The sequence below is a fragment of the Triturus cristatus genome, chromosome 2_1, assembly GCF_964204655.1.
Source record: "Triturus cristatus chromosome 2_1, aTriCri1.1, whole genome shotgun sequence".
Lineage (NCBI taxonomy): Eukaryota > Metazoa > Chordata > Amphibia > Caudata > Salamandridae > Triturus > Triturus cristatus.
In genome coordinates this window covers 61,220,278-61,245,370 of record NC_140581.1, presented here as the reverse complement: position 1 = coordinate 61,245,370, position 25,093 = coordinate 61,220,278, and positions in this window count along the sequence as shown.

The following is a 25,093-nucleotide window of genomic DNA, read 5'->3' as shown; positions in this document are numbered from 1 at the left end:
ACTCCACAGAGCTTATTGGACCCCAAAGAGGCTCTCTAAGCTGGGAGGCGGAGAGAAGTCCTGTGTGAAATGCAATCTGAGAAGAGCAGATGTCGTGCCTATGTTTATGCAGTGCCCGCAGATTCAGGGCTTCTGGAGGCAAGTTGGTAAGACCATTTCAGATGTAATGGGCCAAGAAATTCAGGTAAGCCTGACATTAATTATTTTTGGGACCTTACCTGAAGACAGTACTAATATCAAATTGTCAAACTTCCAAACCTCATTAATGTTTGTTTTAATCCTTTTGGCAAGGAGAGAAATCTGTTTAAATTGGATTTCTCCTAATTCTCCAAAGGTTTTAGATTGGGTGTCATCTGTTAAAAGAACTCATAAGTTGGATATGAAATGTAAGGCAAAGAAAAGAACCAGATTTGGGGGGCTCTGGGATAATTGGGCTAATAATTTGAGTCCTGCAACTTCCTAGTAAGCACAAAAGTCCAATGATTATGAAACAAGTGAGTTTTGGGGAAAATGGTTTATGGATAACCATGGATGCTATACTACCCTCGGAAATTTCCCAAGTGTTATGCGGTTGATTTCCCTAATAACCCTCGAGGTGGAAAGAGCTTTACTGGGCTACGCCTCCCGTCTGTCGGGTTCAAGAGGGTGCCATGATACCTTTTTATGATTACTCACTCTATTTCTTTAATGAGGGCAAAAAAGAAAAAGAACCTCAAGGGGAATTTCTAGAAACTTTTCCCACTTAAAAGAAGGTTTCCCAGGTATAAATATTGAACCTCAGACACCATCACTCCATTTTTTTTTGCAAGGGAGGCAAAAACAACAAAAAGATACATCAACATATTATGTTTTTGATAAACATACATTCTAGTTACCAGGGGAGTAAAGCAAAAGCAGGAAGAAAAATATTACAGCCTGAGGTGCCACAAAGTTTTCAGGATCAATGTTCACTCATACCTTGCCAAACTGCATTAAATCTCTGCATCAAGGTTAAGCCCATAGCCTTAGCCAAGGCCTTTTTCTGCTCAAAGAGCTCCATATCCATAACCCACCATTCTACTGCATTACACTGTCTTGAAGAGATCCAAACTCTAGATATAACCTGTCTAGCAGTAACTATAATTATAGAAATTAATGCACAAAGTGCCTGATTACCGTCCCTCTTATAACTCAACATAATCTCTTCATTGGAGAGGGCCATATCTAATCTAAAATGATTTTCAGAGACCAACATAATCTCGTGCCAAAAAGTCTTTAGCTGTGGGCATGTGGCAAATATGTGAACAATACTAGCCCCATACTCTCCACATTTAGGGCAATTCACCCTAGTGCTTGAATGATGAATTCTTGTTTGCCTCCACCTAGCTATCTTATCGGGTGAATAGTTCACCATGCATAGTGTCTTAAATTGCTGTAATCTCAAATGAATAGACCAAACAGCATCTTTTAGCTTTGCGAGTGCATCATCCAGCATTATTGGGGTTAATTCCTTTGCAAGAATCGAGCTCCATTTTGCAGCTAGGTGTAGAAAAGAATCAAGTCTTATCCTGGCTGAAAAGCCTATATGCAGCACATATTGTCTTCTTCTGAGAATGTTCATGTAAAAATATCAGTAATTGGTGAGTCTCTACCGATTTAAGACACTGTGATCTCAGAAAATAATCTCTAAGTTGCAGGTATTTATAATAATGTTGGTGTGCTATTGGAAAAATGTCCTGCAAATTTTGAAAAGTACGAAAGCCATCACAGTCATAAAGATCTTCTAATTTATCCACCCCCAAGCTAGCCCATTGTTTCGTTATCCCGTTGTGAAAAATGCCTGCAAGAAGTGGATTATCCTACATTGGAAACTTGGTAAAGTAAATTGGTAAAGAATACCCAGTAGCAATTTCTCGCCAAATAGTAACTAACCCCCTAAGAGTCTTAAAACGCACCCTCTTGAAGTAATTTGGATCATGAATCTGGTAGCGAAACCTAAAGCTGTCTTTGCCAAGCAAGAGATAATGATTGAAGTCCCATCCCCTATTGGAAAGAAGGCTATGTAATCTGCTCGTGAAAGAGGCAGAATAATAGAATTTTAAATCAGAAAGTGAAAGGCCACCCTTGGTTGAATGGATACTTTAGAAATTTAATTGTACAGCGAGCATGGTTGTACCCCCATATAAAATTACTCACTGCCCCATCAAGTTTCTTAAAGAACAAATTGGAAACTCTCAAATGGATAGACTAAATAAGTATAGAAACTCCGGAAGAATTATCATCTTTACAATATTATACCGACCTATTATAGTAATAGGCAGTTTATGCCAGTTCCTGAATTTTTTAATACCATCACCCAATAATACATCATAATTTAGTTTAATTACAGTTTCAATCTGGGGAGTAATACAGACACCTAAATAAGTGGCTTCTAGACATGTTCCCATAATAGAACTATCCGTAATAGACATTCAGTAAGACCTGGGTTTTATTAGTGTTCAGTTTGTATCCAGAAAAAGAATCACATTTTCCGGCTTCATGTATTAATTGTAAAGATTGGCCCGGGTCTGTAGTAAAAATGGCAATATCATCTGCATAAGCGTTGACTTTTAATTTATTAGGTCCTGGAGATAGCGGTAAAATATTTTGATTCGCCAGCAAAATCCAGATAAAAGGTTCAAGATATAGAGCGAACAGTAATGGAGAGGGAGGCATCCCTGGTGCGTACCCCTGTTTACACAAAAATACCTAAACTGTGAGCCAGCATAGCTTAATTTAGCCTGTGGCAATCGATAAAGAACTTTTATCCACTCCAAAATACGGCCAGAAATCCCAAATGCAATAAGAATAGACCAGAGACAGCCCCATGCCACCCGGTCGAAGGCTTTCTCCGTGTCCAATAATATCATGCCTAAATTGACACCAGTTTGTATGGCTAGATCAAATGCCATTATTGCAGTAGTGACATGGGTCAACATGTCTTGACCTACTATGAATCTGTGTTGCTGGCTAGAGACCAATTTAGGCATCAAAGGAGTAAGAAGATTGGCCAAAATGTTAGCATATCATTTTGCATCAGTGTTAATATGCGATATCGGACAATAAGATCCACAATCTTCTGAAGGCTTTTTCTTCTTTAAGAAAAAAACAATATTAGTAATATCCCACGAAGATGGTATAGTACTGGATTCGCCTATTTCATTAATGACCTTAATAAAGAGTGGGGTTATAATGGTTTTGAAGATTTTGTAGAATTCAACAGGTATCTGATCCTCCCCCGAAGCTTTACCCGAAGGAAGTGATGACTAAGGGTGGGCGGAATTTGCATAGTCGTGTTACGCAAATTCCCGCACAATTGTAAAAAATCTCCGCGAGCACGGGGAAATTTTACAAACATGAGGAATTGCTTGTCTCGCCCGTTCTTGATGTGTTTTTGCGTGCTCGCAGGGAAATATATCACTAACTTGCCCATACGGTAGCTAATGGACGCGCCCATCTTGTTTTTCTCTTATCCCGCCCGCTCGCAATGCCTATTCCGGGTCATGTATTGCGTGCTCCCGCCCGTTCACGATGAGTATTTCCTGTTCGGGAATGCGTATTACATGTTTGCAACGCTTTTTGCGTGCTCAGGGGAGAAATATCGCGCGAACTTGCCCATACGGTCGCAATGGGCATGGCCATCTTGTTTTTCACTCTATTGCTATGGTTCTTGGCCTGCTTTTCTATTCTTCCTCTATCTTTGCAATCCTTTGATTCTGTACAGTTTTCAAAAAATATTTTTATTTATTATTTATCTCTCTATTTGCCTGAATCTATATTTTGAGTTTGTATACTTTTTTGTGACTCTTTTTACTATTGTTTCACTCTTTTTCTATAACTTGCTTTTTTCATTTCCTTTTCCACCACCCCCAAGTTCCAGAACCGTGCCAAAGGGAGAGAATAATGGCAACAAGGGAAAGGGCAAGACTGCCTATGGCCGCAGCAGTTACCGCCTTTCCTGCGGAAGGCGGCACCCACAAGTGGTGCAGGCACAGGCCTTCTTTGGTGTGGTGTGGCGGAGGTGGCCGCACTTGGTTTTTTTGTGCAGCGCCACCTCCCCTTAACCCTAGCAGCAGGTGGCAGGCTTGTGTCCGGTTACGGACTCCGGGAGCGTTGCCAGCGGTGGAGAAAGGTTCTCTGGTCAGTGTTTTGCTGCTCTGGTGTCCGGTGCACCGATACCCAGCTGATGGCCCGGTAGTCCGATATCCTGGACCAGAAGCAGGACCTGCTGGACCTGCTAGGAGTGGAGGTCCTGGGGCTTGGTGACTAGCTATTTAATATTACTACTTTGTGTTCTTCTGCTCTGTGTTATATATAGCAAATATAATGTTTTTCTGAACAGCAAGAATGCTGCTGCTTACATTGCAGGTAAATAACGTTTAAAAATCTTCTGTGATTGTAATGACACAAGTACTCGGTGCTACTAATCTTACTTGTTTGCAACTTTGCGCTTGCTTTGCCTGATTATGTAAGAGTTTACTTGAGAGAACTTAAGTGAGATAATGCTAGAGAGACTCTAGTCCTTCCTTTGTCCTCCTGCCACTAAGAAGAGATATTGGTGGATTGATCGGTTTAGTTACTTATTCGTACTAGTTGGTAATTTTTTATTGGTCTGCATGACGCATCCTCTGTCATGTCGCATGCTGTATAGTGCTGCTTACCCCAGACATTAGTAGAATCTTTTGTAGTTTGTTTAGTGAGGGGTAATAGGCTTATCACTAGCAGAACATCAACAGCAACCAACCAACAATTTGGTGTATGTAAAAATGTATGCATGTGTCCTCCATCTATGCATTATTGTGGGCTGAAGTAAATGGAAAAGCAGACTTAGTGAACAATTGGCCCATCTGGAATAGGTGAGCTAGGTCAGGTGGTAATTAGGCTTAGTTAGTATTCTGGAATCAGAATGGAACACTGGATTAGTGTTCATAAATAATAAGTAGACGGTCCGTAAATCCCGCAATACTACTAGTCAATCAGATTAGATAGGTCAATTTTATTGCAATTGTTGTTTCCTAAAATGTTTTTTGGGCATTTTAAAAAATATTTTATTTGTTTCACTCCAATCATTAATGTTTGTCTCTTTCTTTATTATATTTTACATGATCAGCATCCAGGGGCAAGAAGACGGGGTCAGAGTTGGCGGGAAAAGAACAAGATGCCTCCCAGGGCCAGGACCGCTCCTCTACCGAGGGCCCTGCTGCTGGTCTGAGTAAGTCCTACAGTGGTTAATATTAATAAATATATTTCCCTAACCTTTAATGCACCTTATTTTTTCCGAACTATTATTTCGGTTTCCTAATTCTATTTTTTACAAAATCTTCTTCGATCTAGACTATCTGTTTCTAAATTCTTGTTATCCCTGCCTATAACTGCCTCTTCTATGACTCTCTGTACTACTACTATTAGTATGTCTGTAGCTAAGCTTGGCCAGTTGGCCACTCTTTATTTAAAATGTTTTAAATAAAACTCAGATTCACCAATAGCTCTAGCCCCTGAGTCCAGTCCTTTGGGTTGTCCTCTTCTAGTCTTCTTAATCTTGAGGCTTTTCAACAATTCACACCAACAAAATGTCCAACCAGATATTTTACTATTTTTGTTGTAGGGATTCTGCACATACAGAACTAGGCACATGAAAATAGTATGTTGGTGATGGGAGGTTGGACCTTCCTTACACCTCAGTCAGAGCCCACAATCCCCTGACCTACTAGCTATAGTGTCTCATTAGCTCCCCAAACCCCCAAAGATAACTAATGATTAGACAACCCAGAACATAACACTCCCGACCTCTCAGAGTCGTGGAAGCAATGCACACCCTTTTGCTCACTCACTTGTGTAAGTCCACACCAAATACCACAGAGTCTATGTAAGTTCAAAATGTTTATTTTCAACTAACAAGCTCTGTACGTTGTTCTATAATGCAATGCACGAGCCAGCACCAACATCAAAATGCATACGTTTAAAACAATAAACATTGTTACAACTACAAGTCCATTGAAGACAAAAAATCTCTGAGCGAATTCTGGGGGACCCCTCACCTTAGAACCTAGAAGTACTGGTTACATCATAAGCTCTGCAAAGCTCTGGTTTGAAGAAGGGAATCTTCCGCCTGTTATGAGAAACATGGTGCATGTTAGACAGTATAATGCAAGCATTTCTCAGTCATGCCAAAAAGTGCAGCATGTTATGGCTAAGCAATATGGACTGAACAGAACAGCAGCCATTTAAAGACCTTGCTGTTAAACTCTTCCAAAATGTTTGCAGCAGTATGAGATTTCTCTATGGCGAACATGGCTGCAGTTGCATGTTTCTGAGTAGCATTACAAATCTCAGCAGTGTAAACAAGACCTGCTTCAGATATATTTTCTCTAACCCCCACAAAAGAGTTCCAGTGTGCAGTGATGCGCATGTAATCAGTGACTTGGCAACTGGTCCACATGTCTGTTGTCAGGTGGATATTGTGAACAGCACTCTGCTGCAAAGCTTGTCCAGGCAATTCCAGCACATCCTGATGTAGTGCTGGAACAGCAACTCTGGTGAAATAGGACTGGCTGGGAACCTTCCCTTTAGAGCAAATTCAAGGAAAGCCCACTCCTTCCGCAAAAGAAATAGGGAGACGGTCCAACGCTAATATTGTATCCAGCTTCGCATTGTACATACGTGCCGTTGGGTGGTTGCGTTCGTACTGCCCCTCCGACCTAAGCATGCTGTCAATGGTAGGCTGGAATATTTTCCTTTGTGGTGCAGCTGTCTTCTTGAACCCAGTTAGGCTCAATGGCACACTTTTTTTCTGTGCAGTACTCTGTTGCCTTGGTGTCTCAGCCTGACTCTTACTACGGTGCCACTGAGATGTTGCTGAGGATGTGGGCTGTACCACTACACTACTGGGGACAGGGCTAGAAATGACTCCCTCTTGTTTACCTTCCACCGCGATCATATCTTCTTCTACTTCTTCATCCCCACCAACAGCAATGGGTGCTGTTTTGCTTTTTTGTAAGGGAAGTAGGTGAGTCTCCCACTGATTGATGTGGTGTTTTTTTAGATGACTTGTTTGGCCTCCAGTGCCATAGTTTTACTAAGAGTACCCCGCCTAACAGTGCGTCGACAAATTGAGCATATAGCAGTGTTCTTCTCCGTACTGCTAACCGAAAAGAAGTCCCAATCTGGGGAGGTGTACTTTCTGGTGCTGCTAGAGGTGCCACTTTCAAAGCCAAATGAAGTGGAGGGTGAGTGTGGTTTTTGACTCTGTGCACTTACAGTACCACTACCTACTGAGGTGGTGGTTGAGCTTGATGTAGGTCCTTGCCGGGCCTTAGCAAATGCAAATATGGAAGTTGGAGCTGGTGTTACCTGTCTTAGTGGTATCCGTGCTACATCCCTCACAGCAATTTTGGATAGGATAAAAATGTTGGTCTCCATCTCCTCTGGGCCGGGAGTGATGTTCATGATGACTTATCATTATCCCTCTCTTCTACATCTACCTCCTTCTGGAACCTTCCTTTTCACTAGTCTTGTCTTGTGGCGTGCATCACTCTCAGACTGAGCTGGTGGATTCCAAGTGACATCTAGATCATCAGAAGCGGGGCTTGAAGAAGAAGTTGATGGACTAACCCTCCTTTTTCTTGTTGGGGATCTGGAAGACAATGGATCTTCTAAAAGAGCGTCTTGCTCCTCTTCGTCTGCAGGAAGCTTGATTTCCTGAACTGCTCCTACTTCAGGAGGAACAAATACTATTGTGGGCTGTTGTTGCGGCTGTTGTTGCAGTTGTTGTGGCGGCTGTTGTGGCGGCTGTTGTTGCCCACTTATCTGCTGATTTTCCGCCTGTGTTTATTGGGTACTAATTTGCGATAATGAAATTTCAACATCACTGGTCGTTAGTAGACTGGTTACCTCTGCGACACTCATGGGCTTGGGCCTAGGTTGGTGGGTGAGCCCGCTGATGCGGAGATGCTGCTTCCAGCTTGGTCCCCGGACACCAGTGCTGCAAGCATAATTGTTTGTTTCCCAAAAAACATTGTGGGCGGCACACCAGTCATGGTAACTGCTACTTCCTTCTTCTGTTCGTTCTTCTCACTGGCAGCTTTCTTGGTACTGGAGGACCTGGTAACTTTCCTTTTTAAGATGTCAGCAGGACGCTGTTGCACAAGTTTCAGAGATATCTGTGGCCACACGCCACGTGTCGTTGTGCGCAGCAGGACTTCTGTCTGGCAGAACGACGGGTGATGATGACACCTCCTCCTCTGTCTTTTTGTGCTCTTAAAAGCAAAGAAGATAGGAGAAGAACATCAGTGAAATGTTGCATTTTTTGTCGTGGTTCAATTACTACTAGTACAAACAAACAAATATAATATATAACTAAGTCTGTGGTGGTCACACTTGTTAGTGTTATATTATTAAATGTTATTAACTCCGTTTAAGTTAAAAAAAAACACAACAGGGCGTTCATGGTACCTTGTGTACACTCAGGACGGATAGGAAAGAAGAAGAACAAAAACAACAACACAAATGTAATGGAAGTGGAACCTGTTTGTTTGGCATTAAATTATTTGCTCGTCACATCATTGAGGGAGCTGCAGCTGGGAAAGGGGATGGATGGAAGCACTAAGCCAAGAGGAACATAGGAAAGACATGCAGGCATATATGGTAAAACCAGCACACTACTGAAGTACCACCACAAAATGGCCACCAGCTACATGTACACTCACAGTCACAAGCAACAAGCAGATGGCCTGGAAAACAATGAACTGAAACAGGCCTGTAATAGCCAGGCAAAGGAGGCATGCTAAACAACACAGCTTTAATACAAAAATGCAAAAACAAAAATCCTCGAAGCTAAACAATGTGTGCAAGGTACACAACACAACACACCACACACAACAAAGGCATTTATTTAACACACACCAGAAAAGGGAAATACCTCAAAAAATCTAATTTTGCAATTCAATCCAATGCCATCCATGCCCTAAATGATGTTTAAAATAAATTCAACACACACCAAAGGAAGAGTTGTTTCATCATGCACCCACCATGACTAGCTATGGGCCTACTGGCTACCCACAATATATATATTTTTTAAATGATGATTGAAAAGTAACAAAATTGTAGTTGCAACAACTGCAATGCCCCAATAAAACAAACAACATAACCAACTAACTATGTTAGTTGGTTATGACCAAAAGTCCTCAAATCCAATGTTATATGATGCAGCAGACACAAAGAGAGATACTTCTAGCTCCAACTCCAAATGAAAAGTGAATAGGAGATGGAGAAAGCCCTGTGAGAAGCCTGCTGGGCAGGAACAGGAAGTCGGAGAATCTGTGCCACTTCCTTCCTCTCCCAAAAAAAGTACTCCTTGCACAGCCAAATGTCAATCTGAGGAGTTTTTTCATCCAAATCATCATTTTAGAGAAGGTTTTATGCTGCTCGAGATATTATTCTTCTCCAGATTGCAAATCATGTGTGCTTGGCATCGCAAGCTTCACCTAACTGCAGCCGGATGTCCGATGACGTGTTCGCGATCGCACACTCTCGCGGTGTCCATTGGCACGGCGAATGATTTGTTTGTGATCGCAAACTCTTGCGGGATCACGTAGCTGGCTACCAAACTCTTGTGGCGCATGAGAATGGATAGGAAAACTCATCGGCAAATGAAGGGATGCCAGTAAGTCGCTATTGCACATGCAAAAATGCATTATTAAAGCGCAAACAAGGAAATATTTCTGCTACGCCGCGGATCGCAGAATTTTTGGTAATGCCGCGTTCTCCGTAGAATGCGGAATTGCCAAAAATCTGCAAATTATGTGAGAGCAGTGGATTTTGCTGCCCAGGGTTAGTGATGACAGGGCCATCCAAATACCTTCTGACAATATCTCTAAATCAAGCTGAGTAATATCTTCAGACAATAGTAAAGGGAGTTGTGCATTAGCTAAACAGTTAAAAACCTCATCTATTACTATTGGATCTGATGGGGCGTAAAGATCTTCATAAAATGATTCAAATTGTTCAAGTATCATGTGAACTTCAGTGTAGAGAACATTATAAGCACCTTTAATTACAGTGATTCTGTGCTTAGCCTTATTATCAGATATTTTATAAGCTAATATCCTGCCGACCGGTTCACCATATTCATATTCTGCAGAGCAAAATGTATTATAAGCAACAGCCGCTATTTGCTTAAATATCCCAATGCAAACTCTCTCGCTTCTGTAATTTGATGTAAGCCTGGGATTGATCTCCATCTTGTCGCCTGATATCCAGCGCTTGGGAAAGTTCTAAATTAGTTAACGCTATACAAGCTGCTTTAATAGAAGCCTCTCAAGTTTTAATTTTTGCCAGTATAAATTGCTGTGTAATACTCCTTATAAATGCCTTCATAGAATCCCAGACCATATGGGGTGAAGCAGTATTAACATTAAAATGTAAAAGTTACGCCAACCATTTCCCCATATGTAAAATATAGTCACCATCCGCCAGCAGGTTACATGGAAAAGAAAAAGAGCGCCTTGACTTAGTAGCCGGTAGCAATTGAATAGACAGTAGAATGGGGTTGTGATCTGAAGTAATCTTTGGGTAGACCTCCATCTGAGCTGTACGCAGTACTACATCGCTAACCCAAGCAATGTCTATCCTTGAATATAGTCTTTGTGGATAGGAATAATATGTAAACCCCGGAAGATTTGGGTATAAGACTCTCCATGCATCCTGGATGTTATATAGATGTGCAAACTCCAAAATTGCAGCCCGTACTTTTGGCATTCTTGGAGTTGGGCGCCGGGTGGTAGAGTCAATAGTTTGGCTTCATAATTCAATTAAAATCACCCATGACTATCAGGACCCTTTGAAGTTCCCAAAAACCTAAAATGAGTATATTAAATAGCTCACAGTCATTTCTGTTTGGCCCATAAATGGCAACTAAAATGTATTTAGTTCCATAAATCTCAAGTTGAGCAATGGCCCATCTTCCCCTAGAGTCAACTAAAACTTTTTTTTTTTTTTTGAAACCGTTTATTGCAATTTCAAGTATATACAAGTATGGGCCTACAACCTTCCGGCCGGCCGCTAGAATGACAGGAGCATGTGACATACATACAGAAAAGGCACTTGGCGTAGCAGAGAAGTAAATCAGGAGGTATCAAGGACGTGGGCCACCTGACTCTGAGCCCACAATATGGTTTCAGTTTATACGAACACAACAACACAAAAAAAACACACCCGCAAGGCAACCCGCAGTCAAAAGTAACAGCACGTGCACCTCAAATCGGGGACCCCAACCATCCACAGGAATCTAAAGAGGGGAAGGGGAGCAGATCAAGGACTGGGGGAACCCTGTGCCCGGGGCTGGGGGAGGGGGTCAACTAGGGGGACGGAGCTGGTGAGACAGCAGGCAGCAATGGTGGCTCGCAAATACCCCCGCGGTAGGCGTTCCAGGGGCCTCATACTTTCACCCACGCCCCAGGCTTACCCCTCGCCACATACACCACCTTTTCTCGGAACATGCACCAGTCCATGTGTTCTGTCCAGGCTGACACCACCGGGGGCCTCTGGGCTCCCCACAGCTGAGCGATGTCACGCTTAGCTACCATATATCCCAGAGTCACCCATCGCGTCTGCGGAACCGAGTAATCATTTGGTTCCCACACATTCAGCAAGCATCTCCTCGCTTCAAGCAACAGCGCGACATGCGTAACCACTCGCAGGACCTCATGCACACCACGCCAGAATCGCTCCACCTTCGGGCATTCCCACAGAATATGCAAAAAGGTCGCCAAAGCACCACACCCACGCTTACACAACCCATCCTCGGTATAGCCCATATGCAGAAGCCTTGGCCCCGTCATGTAAACCCGGTGGAGTATCTTAAGCTGGACGAAGCGAAGGCGAGCCGGTATGGCCACCTCCTTCGGAGAGGCCACCGCGGAAATCCAGTCCTCGTCGTCCAACTCCAGCCCATCGGCAACCCAAGCCTCGCGGAGGCCAGTCAACAAGCCCGAGCGGTCATTGATCAATTTCTTGTAAATGAGGGAGATCGTGCTGTCCGGAACGTGACCATCTAGCACTCTATCCTCCAGGGGGGAAGACTCTGGGATGGAGGCGACGTCTGGGAAGACGGAGCCCAGTGCGTGACGGACCTGCAAGTACCAAAAGTATTCACTGCCCTGCAGCTGAAACTCTGTCTGCAGCGTCTCGAATGTTTTGAATCCCCCCCTCGTCCAGAGATCTCCCACTTTACTGATGCCTATCGTGTCCCACTTCTCGAAGCCCTTCGAGGTCCACAGGGAACCCAACCGCTGCGGCGCATACAACGGTGACGCCCGGGTCAAACGGTCCTTCCACCCCATAGCTGCATTGGCCGCGTGCCACACTCGCACCATGACACGCGTGGGGCCCGTCAAGCGGGGATCGGGCGCGCCAGAGTAGAGCGCTCGATTGTAATCGCCCCCGGGCAGGAGCATCTTGTCCATTTCAAATGCCGGGTTTAAAGCGGGCCCATAGAGACCGTGATTAATTGCAGCTAGCTGGGAGGCCCAGTAATACCGCTTAATATCCGGGAGGGCAATCCCCCCGTCGTACCACGGGAGCGTCAACTTCGCCAGGGCTATACGCGGCCTCCCATCCCAGAAAAGGCGGCGCTGTAGACTCTCCACCTCGCGGAAGTAGCGCGCCGGGACTAAGTCCATAGTATTCTGAAGAGCGTACAGGAAGCGCGGCAACGACATCATCTTAAACAACGCCGCCCGGCCGAGCGGCGAAAGCGGCAGACGCCGCCAGCGCACGACGTCTTCCTTCAAGCGCTGGAGGGGGGGAAGCAAGTTCCGCTCGTAGCGGGCCTCTGGGTCCAGCGTGATATAGACACCCAGGTACCGAAATCCCTGCGAGGCAATCTGGATCGGACAGCCCCGCGGGAGAACGGGAGCCTCCCCGGAAAGCACATAGACACATGATTTAGCCCAGTTAATGACGAGGCCCGAATTACGGGCAAAGGAGCGCAGGACGTCGACCAGGACAATCAGTGATTTGCGCGGGGAGGCTAGGTACAAAAGGATATCGTCAGCATAGAGGGACACGCGGTCCTCATACTCGGGGGTCCAACGGAGACCACGGATGGAAGGGTGCCACCGCAGCCACTCCGCCAGGGGTTCCAAGGCCATTGCAAACAGGAGCGGCGACAAGGGGCAACCCTGTCGCGTGCCCCGTCCCAGCGCGAATGGGGCTGAAACTCGTCCATTCACTACCACCTGCGCCAATGGGCCCGAATACAACAATTTGACCCAGCTGATGAACCCCGGCCCAAATCCAAATTTCGCCAACATCGCCCAGATGTATGGCCATTCGAGCGTATCAAACGCCATGGTGGCGTCTAAGGACGCCAAGATGGCCGGCTCCCGCACAAACGGAACACGCGCGAGCACCCCGTGCAAGCGCCGCAGATTAAGGGCTGTATTGCGATGGGGAATAAAGCCGGACTGGTCTTGGTGGACCAGATCGCCCACCACGCCGACCAGCCGGTTGGCAAGCACCTTGGCGAGGATTTTGGGCTCCGCGTTCAAGAGCGAGATAGGCCGATAGGATGTAACCCGGTCTCGGGGTCTCCCCTCCTTGTGGATCACCACAATTGTAGCCAGACGCTGGTCCGGTGGGAGGGAGCCCCGCGAGTGGGCCGCCAGGAACATCGCGCGGAGGTGAGGCGCCAGTACATCCGGTCGCAGCTTATACAACTCGATAGGGATGCCGTTCGGGCCCATGGCCTTGCCAGATGCGACCGAGCGTATGGCGAGGGCAATTTCGTCCGAGGTGGGAGCAGCATCCAACGACTCCCTGTCCTCCACCGAAAGGGAGGGCAGCGCGATATCCCGAAGCAGGGCATGGGAATCCGCCTCCGAGCAGGGAGAGACCGGGGAATACACCTCGCGGAAATAGTCCGCAAAGCAAGAGACAATGTCTTCTGGCTCGGTGACACGTACACCATCCATCCTCTCAATCAACGGGACCACACGACTCGCTCTCTCCTTTTTATCCAACCATGCAAGCAGTTTACCAGCCTTATCACCCACATCATACAGTCGCCCCTGTTGCTCTCTATAGAGGCCCCTGGCCGCCTCCGTGACGAGGGCCCTGTAGGCCGCCTGCTTAAGTTGTAGGACATGTAGTGCAGCATCCGTCACCCCACCCTCTAGATCACCCTCCAATTCAGCGATTTCGGCCTCCACCCGGGTCACCTCCTCTTGCTCGCACCTCCGGGCATGGGATATGAAGGAGAGGGCCTCCCCTCTAAGAACTGTCTTGAAGGCTTCCCACAGGGAGATAGCCGAAGGGACAGACCCCACATTCTCCTCAAAATACCGCTGCAAGGATTTAATCAAGTCAGCACGAATAGTGGGGTCGCGCAGGTACCAGGCATTGATTGGAGCTACCCTTCCCTCCCCCCTCGGGAAGACACCAAAGTGCAACAGGAGCGGGGAGTGATCTGAAATACCCCGTGCCAGATGGCGCACCTCTCCCACTCTCCCAGCATAGGCGGCAGGGACAAGGATATGATCAAGCCGCGAGAGGCCACCATGGGCACCCGAATGGAAAGTGTACTGCAGCTGCGTGGGATGTTTTAAACGCCAGCAGTCCACCAATCCCAGTGTATCTAAGAGGCCGGACAGCCACGCCTGCGCCCGGGGGAGGTCCCTGGGGGGGTAACGATCCATAGTCCCAGAAGCCACAGTATTGAAGTCCCCCCCAACCACCAGAAGCCCCCCCGGAAGGTCAAGGAGGAGGCGCCCCAGGTCCGCAAAAGTGGTAGACTGTAGCCCTGGTGGGACGTACACTGAAACCAAGACAACTACTTTGCCCTCCATTCTCCCCACCAAGGCAGTGTAGCGTCCCCTCTCATCATGGCGCACCTCGTCTATTTCCAGCGGGAGCGAGTTCTTGACCATGATGCCCACCCCCCGCGAGCCAGACGTGAAGCCCGAGTGGGCCACCAGACGATAGCCACGCCGATTCATGGCACAAAAGGAATTACCAATAAGGTGTGTCTCCTGCAGAAAGACCACATCTGGCAAAATTCGTTTCAGATACTGCAGGACCACACCTCGCTTAATCCTATCCCCCAGTCCATTAACGTTCCACGACAACAAAGTCAGGTCCCTACCCCCCATCACACACAGAAGCCATCATTCGTCCCCCGGAGAGCACCACAAAAACACCAATACAGTAAAGGGTTTGCCTTGCGGAAAAAACGAACAACACCCCACCCCAACCCACCCATCCCAACAAAACTCCCCCCTCCCTGCACCCCTGCATGAGCCCAGACAGCCCCCCCAAAGTGCAGTGTGCCTGTCGCCCCATAAATGAGAAAACTAACTAGTCCCCCAGAGGAGGAGGGAAAGCCCCCAAGAGACCCCGTACGACCTCCACAGGAGGGGAACTTACACAATCAGACAATAGTGACAGTAATGTTGTCCAGAGCACGGCCTACTATTAGTCCCTCAGTCCTGATCCGGCGAGCCCTCCCCGCCAGTCGCGCAAACCCCCCACCCCCCCGGCTCCGATCCCCGGGCAAGGTGTCCAACCAGTCCCCGGCCGCCTCGGGACGATCAAAAAAGTGCGTGCGGCCATCCACCTCTACCCTCCACTTCGCTGGAAAAAGCATCGCATACTTGATGTTCAGGTCCCGTAGGCGACGTTTGACTCCGAGAAAACTCAGTCTCTGCTTCTGGACCGCCGGAGTAAAATCAGGATAGAAGTTTACGTCCATATTGTCGAGTCTGACCGGTCCTTGTAGCCTAGAGGTCTGCAGGATAGCGTCTCTGTCCCGAAAGTTAAAAATCCGGGCAATGAGAGGCCTCGGAGGGGCTCCGGCCTTAGGTCTTCCTCCGGGGACCCTGTGGGCACGTTCCACCGCAAAGAGTTTACTCAGTTCCCGGGGCTGGAGATGGGTGAGGATCAGGTCCTCCACAAACAGATCCGCCGCCTCCTCCTCACGTCCCTCCGGCACCCCGATAATGCGGACATTGTTCCTCCGGGCCCGACCCTCGGAGTCCTCCAGTCGACGATCCATCAGGGCGCTCGCCTGGCCAAGCCGGCGCACCTCCTTTTGGAGGGCCGCCACATCCGTTGTAAGGCCCGAGGTAGTATGGGCCAAAGTATCGACCCGGTCATTCGTCTTAGACAGATCGGCCCTCACCAGGCCCACATCCACGAGGACCGAGTCAATCTTCTGCGCCAGAGTGTCGAAGCGCTGGTCCACCGAGGCCTTCATCTCGGCGATGGCGCCCATGACGTCTCGGAGGGTCAGATCCGCGGGCAGAGGAGGAGCATCAGTCGGGCCCGCAGGGGACCCGCGCGGCGCCTCTGGAGATCCCTTCTGGAGGGTGTAGCGGTCCATGTTGTTGGACTGATGGGCTGTGCCACGGCGGGTCGATTTCACCTTTGCCCGGTCGCCATCTTGCTTTGTGGACATGGTTCCAGTCCCAAAATCGTGCCAATCTCCTTGAGAGGGGCCAACAAACCAGTTCACGGGCTCCGGGGGGGGGCGACCACAGCTCAGCAGGGCGGATCACAGCCGGCGGGCCGGCAGGGCACCCCAACGAGGCCACACCACCGCACACCGCCCCGCAACCCTACCTCGCCTGGCAGCAAGGAGGGCGCAAAAGCGAAAGTGAAAGTGCGGGGTACGCGAGCTGCCCAGCCTTGCCCGCCGCTGTTGTTCACTTGGTCTCCGGATCGCCCCACAACTCCAATCCGGGGGGCCGGCGTGGAGAAGGCCGCAAACCTCAATCGGTGCTCCCGCCGGTGTCCGAGGTCCGATTCGGAATCGGAAAACGGGTGGCACCTCAGCTCAGGCTCACAAACACAGTCCCCTCGTCTAGGACAGGATTTAGTCAGGATTTATGCAGGAGGTCGCGGAGGTCCTCGGGAGCCTCGCACCTACGCGGCCATCTTGGTTGCGCGCTAGGCTCCTCCTCCTCGAGTCAACTAAAACTTGACAAGTTTTATATACCAGGATCTTACTAGCTAAGATAGCAACTCCCCTTATTGAAACTGCCTGAGATGAGCATACAACTGTATTATATCCAAGATGAATAAGCAGTGTCCGATCTCTATATGCTAAATGAGTTTCTGTTAAAAAAAATTAGATGAGGACAGTACATCTTTAGCTCCTCACGTACAAGTTGACGTCTGAGTGTGGCGTTTAGCCCAGATACTTTTTAACATAAATATTTGATTATCCCCATAATATAACAAGAGAAATCTTGTCATTATCAAATTTCCCTAAAGTGTCAACGAGAAGCACCACTCTCCCAAATGCAGAAAATATCAAATACATGCCTCCTTTGCTTTTACCCATATACCAACACACCCTCCACCACCCCCCTTTCTAAATCCCCCTCCCAGTACCCACCCTGTATCTATAGAAAGGAATCACCCCCTCCTTGCTGTGAAAAATATACAGCTTTGGAGGAGAGTACCACCGAGCTGTTTATTTAGTGTGATTGACAAAAAGCTCAAAAGAAAATATATGTTGTCTGCGAAGAAGAAAAAAGAAATAAGAAAGTAAAAAGAGAGAGAAAAAGAAAAAGTAAAAGGGGGAAGAACTTATCAGTTGTCAATTATACTTTGCCAATTCAGATTATTTGGAAGACCCTTGTCGCCAACAGTCCAAAACTTCTTGAGCCTACTTCTGAGTAAGTATCAGTCTCGAGTGGCCATCTTTAATAATCTTTAAGCGTCCAGGCTACTGCAGGTAAACCAGTGCCCCTAAGGCCTTAGAAGATCAATGAACTGACATAATTTCCATCGCCTGTTCATTGTGGCATTTCAAAAGTCTGATCGAACAAATAATGAGAAAGAATCCAGATGTATAGGGAAAGCAGGCCGAGCCTTGATAGAGACTCCTTGCCTTAATAAAAAGTTTCCAAAATAAATTTGAATAGGCCTAGGAAAGCGTCCTGGAGCTTTAGTAGATACCAGAGGCAGCCTATGTGCCTGTTGAATTTGGCTATCCCAATCCCAGTCAGCCAAGTCTGGGAAGAATTTTTGAAAAATATTAACAATGTATGCACAAGAGTTCATGCCCTCCAGTCCTTCTGGGATACCAAACAGTAGGAGATTATTTCGCCTTTGACTATTCTCCAAATCCTCATTTTTTTGTTGCATGGACCGAAGCTGGATGTGAAGTGTCTCTGCAATTTTAGCTGCCCTGCTCACATGGTCTTCTGCATCAGCTACCAACTGCTGCAGCTCCATGATATTGGATATAAGAGAAGCCACTTGACTCTTAACCTCAGAGAGAGATTGTTTAATTGCAGAACTATCAGCCCTGGCTTGAGCATAATGATCTTGAGCCTCTGCCCTCTGCAAGTGAAGCCTCACCAGGTATTGCCTGTAAACCGGTTCGATCATCGCCTTCTGTAGCCATAGAGGTAACTGAGGGAGCCAAGGGAGAAAGATGCAGATCTTGTATAAAACTGCTAGCACCACTATCACTAGAGATATGATCCCTTTGTTCCAGGCTTGCCTTTCCTTGTCCAGCAATCAAAGGGCCTTGAAGTGTTTCCTTGGGTTGAGGATCCATTACTGAGCCAGAACCAGAAAGCTGTGAAATTAAATTCTTAACTTCTCCCTTCTTCGTAACCCACTTCCGAAGAGGGCTATTAGTTGATACTAATTGACCAGAATTGGAATCAGATTGTTTATCAGTTTCCTTTTTTTATGCAATTTTTGAGCCTTAGGTTTAGTTCCGCCTTTATTATGTCTAAGAGATTAGCCTGCAGCTCCAATAGGCTCTACCTGGCCCCCCTCATAGTTGATAGTGACCCAGCAACCGTTAGTGATATTAACAGAGTGAGGACCCTCCTCATCCCCAGGACTACACTCTAGCGAGCCAACCTTAATAAGAAGAGAAGGACTAGTAGGGTGTTCCAACCTCTGTAATGTTGAGGCTACTTCCCTATTCATGCCAGTTGGTAAAGGCAGAGTATCCAAGTCTATGCTCAAACCTTCCAAGTTCACTTTGCACACAGAAATAGTGGCCACCTGAGGCAGCGCCTCCACCCGTTGATCCTGTGAGGCAAAATCAACATTCAGCTGTGCAATTACTTGACTGGCAAGCAGTGTCCCCGAAGAGTCTACAATCAACTTACCACGCCCAGCAGGCACTGCATCCCCAGCGAGAATAGCTGCGTTCAGTAAATCTGCTCTATTGACATTATCAGCCTCGCACTGAAAAGGTGGCATTGATCCCATAGCATCTATAGTTTCTGCTTTCACTGATTCATTATCCCCACCAGTTGGCAGTACTGCACCCATCAGTGCACTAACTATTTCAGTCTCTGGTGGGAAAGGGGCTGCCCACCGGGTTAATCACATCTGAACAGTTTATAGATTGTAAAACCTTCATAATAGGATGGTCAACCCGAGAAGCCAGTCATGTTGGATTACCTTTAACTGAAGAAAGATGAGAGTCCCCTTCTGCTCCAGAAATACCAGCCATTTCTCCAGCCGCTGAAGCGGAGCGGGACCCAGCACATCCATCTCTCTGAGCATTTGCCTTCGGCGGTCCCATCGCACACAGCTGTGCCGAGTTGAGTGACTCCGAGAGCAAGCCGCCCCAGGAAAGCCAGCAAAGTGATGAGTGGCAAGAGTCTACCAAGCCTCTTCGAGCAGAGAGCCAAACTCATGGCGGTGTTCGTATAATGGTCAAAATCACATGGGTAGGCTCTTTATGTTTCTTCCTCCTCTGATCTTAGCAGGCCTCGTTTCTCTTCTCTCCAATATAGTTTAATCTTTTCCTCTATCCCAGCATAGTAATATTTTTTCCCAACTGTGTGCATAGCGCCTCGGTGTGGGATGGGAGCAACTCTGTATGGGAGCTTCTCAGTGGTGGCTTCAGTCTGCCATCTTCCTTTCCTCACAAAATTGCTCCGTTGGGTGGAAGACACCATCACTCCTGTACACTTCTAGACTACTATGCCTCTCTAAGGACTGCCACTTTGCTGGACTTCCCGGCCTGCTGTGCTCACATGCTGCCTGCTGCCCTCTTGTCTTGGTGAGAAGGACTGAATCTTCATTTCTGAATCTCCAAGGGCTAGGCGGCTGGTCTACTGATTAGAAGCCCCTGGGACACAATAGGCTTTCAACAACCCTGTTCTCCAGCACCCGTATTCTTCCATCTGTGATTTCTACCTGACTAGTGGTGTCACCTTAGTCCTAATTCCTTGGAAGTGAGCCTGAAGGCTTTTGTCAGCCCATCTGTGGATCACCTCTGCTGCATGCCACATCCTGGGACCAGATCACACATTGCAACTGACAGCCCATCAGAACAATTGATATGTGATGTATCTCCATGCATGCACATCACCTCCAGTCACCGCTAGGTACCTTCACTGTGTGACACCTCTCCACAAAAAAGACTTTGCATAGCATGTAGCATCCTCCAGGAATCACTGCTGTTTGACACATCCCAATGTAAGAACTCCTCAATGCCTACCTCAGCTTCCCCAGTCCCATCACTGTATGACACATCTCAATGCCCGGACCTTGAATTGCTACCTCTGCATGGCACATCTCCTCACCTGGACATAGCATTGCCACTGCTGTGTAGCGCTTCCTTGATATGGGACTCCACAATGTAATGCAACTACCATTACAGTCTGGTTCAGTGGTCCCAAGTGGGTCCCTGTTGCCCGCTAGAGCTCCATTGCAGTTGACCTGACCTTATCACGGTCTATCACCATTAGAGCCAGATTTCAGTGACTACCAACAGCAAAAAAAACTGGTGGGGTGAATATTTAACTGGCACTGACAAAAAAAAAGAAAACTTCAGTGTTCTTTGGCTCAATGCCAATGCTCCCAATCATGGTCCATTTTAAACATTGTTTCTAATGGGCCATGATTGAGAGCTCTAGAGTTGAGGTTCAAGGAACAGTGAGTTTCTCACATGAAAGATTTACTTACCCACTGCCTCATGCACAGTGCTCCTCCTCTTCTTGGCAGTGTGAAACCCCAGCATAGGCTTACACAGCTTCAGCCAAAGCCTCTCTACGAATCCAGATTCTACTAACATGCTGCTCAGCATCATGAGAGAAGCACCAAGATTTGCTGGAGCGCACTGATTCGATGCTTCTTCAGATAGTGGGCGCAGTGGCTTGCTTTCCATCTAGCTGTGTAAGACAGCTCTGGTGCAGTGTTTAAAGTAGGCCTGGGTGGAGTTTGTGAAGTTCTGCTACATAGATCTCCACGTAGTGACCAAAAACCTCTGCAATGCTATACGGAGTTTCAAAAGCAGCAGAGAGCGCTTGATCATGCCATTCGCACAGATTTTTAGAGCTGAGTGTTTGTCCCGCACTGGAAAATCAGCACGAACAGCACCATGCGCAGCACAAAAGGGTGCAGCTTCTGTTCTGCCACTCACATAGATTTTCTACTTGAAAGGCAGCTTCCTCAATGCGAACTGAAGTTTCTCAACTCGAACGGTCGCTACCATCCACAACCGCCTGCATTGAGAAATATCGCTGGGAGGTGGTCTAGCTTTGGATTTTCTTTGCTTACACTCGCCAACTTAGCTTTGGCAAGCGTGAGTGAGAAAAAATCTCACAGTGCTGAATTTTTCACAACTCTACATGCTCCACAGTGTTTGGAAATCTCTGCAAACTCTGCAAATGAAGTGGAGTTCACGACCCAGGTCTAGTTTAAAGTGTGCATACCAGGCTGGCTGTCACAAGACAGCCAGCCAAAGAGACATGCATACGTTAAACTGATCCTCCCTGCTGCTGACTCCGCCCTCAGTCTTGCATGCTGCCACCATAAATAACAAACTGGTAATAAATTTGCTTTATTAACATTTTATTTTTCATATTTCCTGCACTTGTAAATTGCAAATCTCAAATTCTACTAATTGTCATTATTTATGAAAAATCACTGTATTTTTCCCAATCTGTGTGGGATTTATTTTTGCTGTATTTTCACTTTATTACTGTTTGCAGTGCTGCATAAATAGTTTACACATTCCCTATAGGTTAAGCCTAACTGCCTTGTGACAAACTACCACAGGGTTTAGCACAGGTTAATTGAGGGTTTACCTGTGAATTCACCCTGACTAGCGTGTGGTTGTTGTTTGAGCAGGATTTCACCCCTGTAGACCAGTAACCACATTTCTCACAGTGGGTCAAACTTTGATTAAAAATAAATTTTGCACAAATTTGTGTGAGATACATTTCTGGAATCTGTAGGGAATCCCAATGTTCCTACCACCCAGCATTCCTGCAAGTCTCATAATAAAAAATTCCAACTCACTTATGTGGGCAGGCATAGAGCCCATGGTGGGAAATGGTCCCAAATGCAACATAGAAACATCATATTTAAGCCCTAAAAGCGTGCTGTTTTTTGAAGGTGTTATTGGTGGGTTTTTGGCCCTAGCTCAGCCCACAACTAAGGAAACTTAGGGAAACTGCACATTTTGGAAAACTAGATTGCAAGGGGAATCCAGCGGTGCTTGACTTTAGAGGCACTCACCAACTAATTTTGCACAGCAGCCAATGCAATTTTCAAACTTTGACTAATAACACACTTTTTCCACACATTTCTGTGAGGAAAATGTCTTGAATATGTGGGGAGCCACAAATGTCCTACCACACAGCATTACTCCAAGTCTCCAAATACAATTGTTTCCTCATTTATGTAGGTTGGCCTAGTGCCCATTATAGGAATAGGCCGGAAACGTCACATTTTTGTACTTAAAATGAACCCTTTTTTTTACAATGCGAGTAGCTGTGGATTTTTGGGCCTAGCTTAGCCAGCATGCATGTGAACCTACCTAGCCTGCTTATGCTTGAATACTAGAGAACCAATATAGTCAAGGAATGAATGCTTTGCATGGCTCTCACCAGGTAATTTTAACCAGAAACTTTTGCAAAATGCTAGCTTTAAAATAACCATTTTACTCACATTTCTGTGATGGAAACATCTGGAATCTTTGGTGAGTCACAACTTCTTTACCACCCCGTATTCCCCCACATCTCTCAATAAACATTACCTTTGTGGATAGGTCTTGTGCCTGAAACAGAAAAGGGTCCCATGCACAACATACACTCATATTGCACTAAAAATACATAACTTTTTTCAATGTGGGTAGCTGTGCATTTTTCGTCCCTGCTCAACCAGAAAATAGAAAACCTAGGAAAGATGCACATCTGTTAAAACTAGAGAACCAGGAGAGTTCAGGGGTGTGCACATTTTTTAAACCAGAACCAGGGCAATGCAAGTAAACCTGACTAGACAACTAGAGGAGTACAGGTGTGGGTGCCTTGCATGGCTCTCACAATCTAACTTCACCAAGAAACCTTAGCACACCTCAAACATCATCTAAAACCACACTTTTCCCTCAGATGTCTGTGAGGAAATCTTCTGAAAACTGTGGGAGCTACATATATCCTACCACCCAGCATTCCCCCATGTCTCCCAATAAAAACCCTACCTAACTTGTGGTAGGCCTAATTTCTGCAATGGGAAACATCCCTGAATGCAACTTATTATCTGCTGGCGGTCGCCAGTAGATAGTTATAGTTAGGACCGAGTTCCCATAGGAAATCTGAAAATTCTATTTTGAATAACTTTGGTGCCGGTTGACTTATCTTCGTGAAATTTTCAAAACTAATGGGGCACTCCGCTCAGCTCCTACCCTGAAAGTCTCGGGGTGATTCGTCAAGCGGGGGCTGAGAAAAAAGGGGGGTCCCAAAACGCGTTTTCCTCATGCATTTTCCCGTAGGACCTTTATTCGAAGGTACAGCCCGAACGGCTGAATAGAATTACTTGAAATTTGGCAAAGAGGTAGTCCTCAGGTCAGGCATGTGCCTTTTGCTTAAATGGTGTAAATCCGTTCAGTAGTTCCTGAGAAAATCAAAAGTAAAATCACATATATATCTGGGCGGAGCCTAACTACACATCTCATCGTGAGATCTGATTCGCTGTCACCACTTCATCCAAGAAGTGTTGGCAGACATTTTGGGACCAATATACATGATAGCACCTCACTAAAAAGCATTGTAGTTAATAGAAGGTTTTAAGACTTTAGTTACATTATAAATCATTTGTTGATGGTACCATACTCATTATAGGAATTGTGGTGTGTTCTAAGGTGATTTTACCATGTGAAAAAGCCTTCTGCTGTGATATCATGAATCATGTTTGAGAGAACTATTTTCTCATGCTTTTCCCACAGATGTTTGGAAGGTGATCTATAAGCTAACTGAGAGCATATTTTCTGTAAATTCACATTATCTTTCTCAGTCATGTGAGAATGAAGTCTGACATTCTCAGTAAAACATGAACATCCAACAAGGGCAGAGACTGTCAGTTGATTCCTTTGTGTTCTACTGCAGCTTCCCAGAGTGTTCTAAAGAACAACTAGAGCGCTAACAGTCCTACTTATGACAAATGTATGGCACACCTGAAGCCATCTTGGTTGGAATAAAGTGGTAATTCTTAAAACATTAATTTTAATAAAAGGAACAACATGAGGGGGTTCATTTTGCCATAGAAAGTATGATTAGTGCTGCAGAAAGAAAAATTAGGGCACATTTTGAGTGACTTCTCAAATCCTCTTCTATTTCATTAAAAAATTCTGACATGCAGACTGAAACATGCACTTTCAATACCAGCAGCAGACTTCCCTGGTGAGAAGTAGCTTTACTACAGTGATCTAATAAGCAACTAGAGTGCAAACATTCTGAATTTAAGGCAAATTTGTGACACATCTGAATGCCTTCTTGATGGAATCAAAGTAAAAAACTGAAAGTATTTCCTACTGAGGAGACTGTAGTAAATCAGGAAATTAGGAAACATCATAACAAATAAGTCTCCCAAAATGGGCACCAGAGACAAAAGAGCCCAAATGTAGCCCAAATATCACCTAGATGTAGCCCAAGTATAGCCTAATGACAGAATGCCCCAGAGTGTTCTTAAGAACAACTAGAGCGCTTGCTGTCTTACTTATGACAAAAGTATGGCACACCTGAAGCCATCTTGATTGGAATAAACTGGTAACACTTAAAACATTTAATTTAAAAAGGAACACAATGAGGGGGTT